The following is an 8,437-nucleotide window of genomic DNA, read 5'->3' as shown; positions in this document are numbered from 1 at the left end:
TTTTCTTTGCTAGCTTGAAGAGATATTCGAAACCTGATACTTTCTCCTTGAGAGAGCATAGGAACAACTGTGTTCACCAGTGAGCATCAGTGACGCTGCCTGTCTCACCTCTGTGCTTTCAAGAGGATTTGTAGCTAGTTTTTGAGGGCCTGTGGAAAATACGGCCATCCCACTGTATTGAARACTCTCCTGAAGGCAGCTTTAAATAAGGAGTTGAAGATTTCTCCTATCAAAAAGTTGGAAGTCCTGAAGTCTGCACTCTGTGGTAACTCGAAGGTGCAAGACTTTGTTACTTCATTTCTGTAGTCAGGCCTGTCTTGTGAATACCAAGCTGAAATATGTATTGATTRCTGCATGGGGTTCACTGGAGTTGTATTATGTAGGTATTGAGTAATCAGCTACATAGTCTTCTGTTCTTCTGTCCTGCTCTAGACTTTCTTTTTTTTCCTTTCTTTTTTCTTCTTCTTTTTTTTTTTTTTTTTCTCTAACCTCATGGTGCATGTGAACTGGCTCTCCACTGAAGAAAAGCAGTCTTTCCATTTCATTTTGTTAAGGAATGCTTGCCAGAATTATTATTATTAATTACTAATCACTGTTCTTAGCAATGAAATGCTGGGACAACCGTCCACTCCTCCATTATTTGCTTCACAGTGATGAGCTGCTCCTTGCTCCCCTGGCTTGGAGGGCAAGTAGCAGTGCCTGGCCTTGCTCTTGCCCTGAGCTCTCCCTGCTCAGCGCCTGTATCGCTGTCCTGGGAGAGGGAAGGGCTYAGTCATTCCCTGAACTGGAGCAGACACTGGATGAGTACGAGACCAGGCTACATGGTGCATTTTCCTACATTCCATCCTGGTTACATTGCCTTCAATTCCCTGCAATACACACATGCACACACATACACATATATACACATATATTTATGTTACAAAGGTTGCTTCTTGTTTTCTTCAGAKAAGTCACCAAGTAATGCCACATTTTTGAGAAATTTGTCTTGTTTTTCTCACTCGATGTCGAGGAATAGGATAAGGACTTGAGCAATGCAGCCATCCCAGTCAGAAAGATACTTCGGTACTACAACACACCACGAGTGGTGTTTGCCTCTTGCCACACTGCAAATTCTGCAAATTTTGCAGCTGCAGAGCTCCAAAGGTACGGCTGAAAAAAAGGRATCCTTTGGCTGTCTTATCCAAACCATCTACCTGCCAATACCACCTTTGCAAATGTGTTTGATAATCCCCKGTCTTTGTGAGGATGTATAAGCGATCTGTGCACGGCAGCCCACCAATCTTCTCCTCCACCTCTMATTTATTTATTTATTTTTTGCTCTTTTGACACTTACCTTCTCTCTTCAGTATATAAACTTGCCATTTTTATTAATGTTTCTTGCTCATTGTTCCTCCTTGCCTTTACTTTATATGGAAAGGACAGAGAAACAGCCCCCTTGAAAAGAAATAAATGTTATTACTATGAGGGGATAAAAACCTCACAACTGCTGGGCTGTAGTGCATGTAGTGGAACTGCACTCCCCACATTGCCATTGCATTTCTGAGAGAGTCAGCAGAGGCATTTAAAGTCTTTTAACTATCCACATCACATAAATCATAAAGTCTGGGGAAGTGTTTTTGTGTCCCGGCTCTCAGATGGATAAGCATGGGACAGCAACRTAAATCCTTTTCTGAGCCTTTTCTGCATGCAGCTGAGTGATGTGCATGATGTGCTATGGTTTAGTCAGGGCAGGCCTCACGTGTGCGAGCTTGGTGTTGGAGGAAAGCCACATACACCAGAAACGGTGCCAAATGCCTACAGAGCAAAAAGTCCATGTTTTCCCTGTTCTGAACCACTGTACAGTACGTGTGGCTCCTCATAACACAATGACAACATCCACGAAGGAATGTGGGAGCACAGGGAACCTGGATCTTGGTCCTGCTGGAGACTGACACGCTGTGGGAGCAGGGCCCRGAGCGGCGCCAGGCCGCAGCTCTGCCCCTTGCTGTGGGAGTCAGCCACAGGCCTGCGGCCTCCTGGTACCGGCCGGCTGCAAAGCACGGAGAGAAAAACAACATGGATCACAAAAACTTTCGGGAAATGACAGCGTGGTGCCTCCTCGCCAGCTTTGTTGGAAAAGGAAAACTAGTTTGTTTTTATCAGATAAATCAATTGGATTTAGTTCCTCAATTCAGCAGCTRAAAGCTTGTAAAATTTATTTCCTTGGTATAGAAATGGAAAGTAGGGGTTATTTAAGTACCAAAAAGAGTGGAAACYGAGGATTTTTGTTAATGTTTTAAATCTTGTTTTATTCAGACATCTTTGAGAGGCAGTGAGGTGATCTTCTCGTCTCTTTATGCCATTTCTTGGCTGCTTAAGGCAGACTCGATGATGTGTATTCCCTCACAGCCTCCTGCATTCAAGCAGTCTGGTCTGCCCGGGCCACCGGGCTTTGTGTGGGCACCACAGGCAGGAGCAGCCGGGACGCAGACGGACACCCCGGTGCCCAGGCTGATGCAGCCTSTGCCCTCCCCAGCGCTCCCAATAGCTGCATCCTGATACTTCAGGGCAATGCACATCTATCTAGGTCAGCTGGAGTAAAATACGTTTGAACTTCTGCAATCAAACAAACTGAGAATGAAAAAGTAGCTCACAAATATTCACACTCAGTGTTATTCGGGTTTGCTACTGTCTTGGGATTAAAATACCTGCTGTCAAAAATTCAGTTATTCAGATTTTGTATGTGGTTTATCYATTTTGTTGTTTGTAGGCCCAGAGAAACGTGCCAGCACAATAAGTGCTGGTGACACATTGGCACAGGAATGATGAGAGGTTCTTTGCTTCAAAATCTCTTTGCTTTTGGTTTTAGCTTGCAACTAAAACCACAAAAGTACCAAACTTCATAGCTAAGCTTAACGGTAAAAAGAGTGATGGGTTAGCCAATTGCACAAGTACAGGCTCATCAACTGAGAAAAAAAAAATAAATACAGGAGCAGGTTTAAAAGTTTTAAAAATAGTATTTTTAATTAAAAATAAAAACATACAAAATGAGCATTTTACAGAATCAGAAAATACTAACATCTATGTATAAATGAATTTATTCTTCAATTAACTCTTTCAGAAACATGATCACAGCCATTAATAGTTTTTCAATGCTATATAATATCTAGCTTTAATACCACTAAAGACTCAGGGATGGTCAGAACATCCTTTTCATTAATAATCTCTTTTATCACTGCAGCAGTTTTAAATACACTGGGTTTCTATGAACTGCAGCCTATCACTAGAAAAGCTCTAAGCCAGTCAGCTTTTCTGAGTGCAGCAGGTCACTTTGCTTTGCCCCGGCTGAAAGGCACCTCATCTTCTACAATATTTCAAGTGTAGAAGTGATGCCTGTATTATAAAATGCTTACAAAATTAATCAGACCAAATTATAACTAGTGAACTCTCTACATCTCTTGCTGCTACTTAATTCTCTCAGTTACAACTCCCTCTTTCTCTGTGAAGTATAAACGATGGAAATGTTGTAAGCCAAAATAATGATGAGCAGGCAAGAAGGAAGAAAGGCAGCGAGTAGGCAAATAATCCAGGGAAAGCAGGGAATAATACTTAAGAAATTTGCAATCATGCTCCCTTAACAACAACCCTCACATCACAGGGTTTTTTCCTTTCCTTTTTCCTTTCTCTTGGAACTACTTAGTGTCTCTTAGCATAAAAAGAGGAACCAGAATCATCTATTACACAGAAGCAGCATGATTTGGTGTTTCTATGAGCCCTGCTGAGGGCTGCTCCTCTGGCACGTTTCACGAGATCAGTCTAGAACTGAGGGGTTTTCTTAGCTTTAGCAGTAGTGATTTGGCTACTTATTATAAATCTCATTATAAAGATATATTTTTTAATTATGTTATTAAAGATTTTATCATATTATTCATTGTGTTTCCAGTGGTGTGCTTAAAGGCTCTTTATGGGAATGCTATAGCATTGCTGTCAGAGACAGAAACCTGTAACCAAAAATCCAAATCTCTCCATGGTTTCTCATGATGGACCTCGTGAGGGACCTGGGCATAAACCTGCTGACATCCAATATGATTTTATGCTATAGTTAACAACTGCAACTGCTCTTTGAACATCTTCAATAAACAGCAAGGAATGAAAGAATGAAGTTTGGCAGACAGAATGGTCCCRATTCAGCAAAGTGCTTATATGTCACTGAAATCAATGGGACTGTTTAGGTACTTAATTGCTTTGCTGAATCCAGGCCAAACAGAAAGTAGGATGGTTAGGTTGAAAGACTGAGGTGTATATATCTTTAGTCTGGAACACATAGATCCTTTATCAGCACTGTAATTCTCCCTAATAATTCACTGAGGTTCAAAAAGGTTGCAAAGGAAGCACATGTCTTACTCTCTCATCCTGACTTTGCAAACATTTTGGTGTCTGGGTAACATTATTCACATAAATAGTGCCTTTTTCTTAAGCAGAGAAAGGCATGAGTGAAGTGCCACAATGGGCTGTTTTGCAAGTTAGAGCAGTATTTTATAATCGATGGCATTTAAGCACTCCTACCAAGGTTATAAAATTGCCAGATACATCTAGACCTAATATTAAAATGTTCTCTATTACACTGTGCATGTGTGAATACTCTTGTGTCAGAGTATTTATTATAAGCTCCTTCTAAATGAAAGAACAATAAGTTAGAGGAGTTACTAAATAAAATCTTTTTTTTTCTTCAGTTGCTTTTCTTTAAGAACTAAACAAAACCCAGATGAGAGAAAATTAACAACTCCAATACTGATGCCGAAATAAACGGCTTGACTTAGAGGTTAGTCAGAACCCATAAAGCATGGCCACGTTTGTCCTAATTAGCGTCCCATTTTCAGGCAAGCTTTTTAATTCACAGTTGACATTTAAGCCTTGCCACAAGGTGCTTTACGATCATCACCTGGCCTCCCTGTGTGCCATTTAGGCCCTCTTGGAGGAAAAGGCAGGTGCTGTTTTCCTGAACGTTTCTCACAAGGCAGCCACGAGAAGGAAGGGAGGAAGGGGGAGGAAATAAATCTGGATCCTTCAGGGGACTTAGAGTGGGGATTTCCAATAGGGTGACCCCAATGCAATGCTGTCACCCAGGAGAGGGGACCTGCCAGGACCTCCTGCCTTGTCCTGGGCCACCTATTGCTGCCTGACTCGTGCTCCTCAACGTGTCGAGCTGGGGGCACCAACACCCCCAAACGCTCCCTGCTAGTGTGACCTGGATTTCCTTCCTCCTGCCCTGAATTCTTGGTCTTTTTCTCTTTCYTCTCTGCTCCTGGGTTCAACTGGCAGCAAGGCAGGTCACTTCAGCTCCTTGAGGAAAGCAGAAGAAAAACTATCAATTTGAGCAGCCCTATGAAATAACACTCCTAACGGGAGAAGGATGCTAAAACATGCAGAAGTGTTTTTCTCTCTTTCTCTTTTCTCTCTTTTCTCTCTCTTTCTCTCTTTCTTTTTTATATACTTTACTTGCCCAGAAACACAGAGTCTAATCTAACTCTAAGCGCTAACAAGTGATGGTGTCGTGACAAGTGACAGGTAGGAAGATGTGGTGAGGGCTGGTGGCTCCTTCAGGAGCGGCTGTGCTGAGTCCCCCTTGACAGAGACCAGCCGTAACCAGCCAGAGGACTTTGCAGAGTAAGAACTTTCTCAACTCCACCAGTTTAAGCTGCTCTATATAGCATGCAATTGTTAAATTAACTATTAATGTTTAAATAAGTCCATATTTCCCGGGTCAGTGGAAGAGGGAGCAAATGCCAAGCTGTGGCCATGATGCTTCTCTCTCCTGCTCTCCKGCCTGATGAATATTTGATTATGATTCAGTGAAAAGGTTTTCAGCACGGAGGAGTGTGCTGCTTTCCCTAGGCTTCCYCAGAATATAGTGAGGCGTTGTGGTCAGGGCACTTTCCTGAGAGGAATGAGCTTGCATTTTGGGGCAGAGAAGGGCATTCAGCCCTCCTGGGTGACTGTTCCTTTGTTGTGGTGCAAGAGATGTGTCTTTCTTCATGTCTTGTGCACAGCCTTGCCATTGAGGTACCTTCTGGTAGGACCTAATGGAGTGAGACCCTTAAATGCTGTGAGTAGAGAACATAAATCACAGTGGAACAAGTATGGAGACCACCAGGAAGAGATGAACTCTCGTTGGACATGGCCAGGGACAAAATTTCTATGTGGGGGAAAGAACAGTGGTGCTGAAGGCACCAGGTATACCTCCCAGGATGGGCACCTTTGCATCAGGGTGAGAGAGAAAGCTACAGTCTTCAGATAAGCAGAGAGACAGCACAGGGCATCACACATGCTTGGAAAGCCCCAGCAGCTCAGGGGGGTCTCAAGTAGCTCTGCAGTGAGGATAGGAGAGACAGCTGGGGTGGCAATCCTGTCAGATCTCCTCCTGTCAATGGTGTCTCCTCATGAATCAGAGCTATCAGGCCCCAATGGGATGTAAGTGACCCCAGGGTTAGGCAGCAGCTTGGTGAGGAGAAGTTGGGTATCATGATTTGGGGTTTAGAAATCAGTAGGGTGGGTTTGAACACAGGTGCCCAACTTGTTTTTGTGGATCTTGCCTTTGGAGTACATGTTAGTGCACACTTTAGCCTGTTCTACTTCCGAACTGTGCTGATGATAATTTCATCCTAAAAACTACAGACGGGGGAYGCTCTGCGAGCTGCCCGTGGGGTTATGTGGAGGTTAGTAGCTAATAATTCCTGAGATTTAAGCCTCGATCTGTCGTTGGCTCACTACACAAAACGCTGATTGACTCTGAAAGGAGATTGTAAAAATAGCATTGTGGGGCTCTGTATGTATTGGAATTCAATAAAATTTCAGTCTAGAAGCTTTGGATCTGAAAATAAAGCTTTGCTCTTTTAGCCAGCATGCAGACATCAGCTGTAACGGAGTTGCTTCTGGGTCAACGGTGGAGAACAGGAAAATACTAAATAATTCAGGCGATTGACCTGAATCTCCCAAGGGCAGTACTGGCTTTGCAATGCAAGGGGAAGGGGTTATTGAAATCAGCAGGATTACTTCCATGAGGAGTAACGGGAAAGTGCGTGTCCACGCTCACCTGGAGGGTTTTCCTCTTGCTGTACAGGTGCATGAGCAGGAGCTGGTGCCACCAGCCTCTCTGTGGGACTGTCGGTGAGGAAGGGATCACTGCRGTTAGTTTTAAAAGCGGAGCCTGTYGCTCTCRGCTCATTCCCCTGCAGTCCTCATCCTGCAGTCTTAACATCTCCTGCTATAACATCCTTTACATGCCATGGATGTTACAGCAGCAGTAAAGCGGGACAGAATATTTGTGAGAGGTGAGGTGGGGCTCRTGCTGCTTTCGTTAAGTGCTGCTAGGTGGCAATGTGTCCCCTAGGAATCCACGAGCTTTTCCAGGGCTGCCGGGCTCCTTGGCTGGGGACGGAGCAGGGGCTGCTGTGTAGGATTCCCTGGGAAAGGTCCTACTGAGTGTCTGTATCAACTGCTTCTCCTTTCCAAGGAAACAAACATAGCACTGAATCCCACCGGAAAAATCTYTTCTCTGCAAACAGCAGAGGAAAACCGCTCCAAAGGAAAAATGGGCAGGCCAACCCGCTGTGGCATTTCTGTTTCTACTGGGAGAGCCGCAATAAGGGAATGAAGCCTCCTGACCTATGAAGAACACTGCCACCTGGGACGAGGCTATTCCAAATTCTYACAGGTCCCCTTAATGAAAGAAAATTAAAAGTATCTGTTTTTTAAGAAAAAATAATTTTAAGAAAATTAAAAGAAAAGYTTATCTCCTCTCCTCTTTTTTTCCCCCAAATGCATAATTTAACCAAAATCTCTTTCATTTTTTTCAACCATAATATTCAATCCACTGGAACAACTTCAGGGTGCTTGTATCGACATTTGGGTTGAAAAGCAGCTTTTGTGAAGGTGGAGGAGACCCAAACACCTAGGAGCAGGTGCCCTCACGCGCTGGTGCTGACGAGAAGAGGGTAGCGAGGGCCGTGGGCACCGCGCGGAGCGACGAGTGTTACAACCAGGAACGCTTATTCTCCCGTGGCTGGGTGCTTCCTGGCACGGCGGAGACACAGCGGCTTCGCTGAGCCGCAATATACATTATAAAATAATAATRATAGTAATTCTACTAGTACTATTTTACTAATTTTTTACTAATTTTACTAAAGTGGTGCTATTTTAAAATAAGTAATGCTGATAAAGTAATGATAAGGGATTAAGTAACGATGACAATTTGSCTAACTGGTGTCCAGCAGCCCTCACGTCACCCCTAGTGTGTGTGTGGGGGTGCAGTAAGACGCAGTCACACGCTGCCGCACTCGCGCCGTTCCGCGTGACGTCACGTAAGAGCCCCCGTGACGTCACGCGGCCGCGCTGCAGGCGCGCACCCAGGCGTCACGTGACGGGACGCGGCGCGGGCCGTTGGGGCGTGGCGGCG

Source organism: Nothoprocta perdicaria, unplaced genomic scaffold (assembly GCF_003342845.1).
Source record: "Nothoprocta perdicaria isolate Ctin4 unplaced genomic scaffold, notPer1 scaffold_349, whole genome shotgun sequence".
Classification (NCBI taxonomy): domain Eukaryota; kingdom Metazoa; phylum Chordata; class Aves; order Tinamiformes; family Tinamidae; genus Nothoprocta; species Nothoprocta perdicaria.
Note: the sequence above shows the minus strand (reverse complement) of the source record.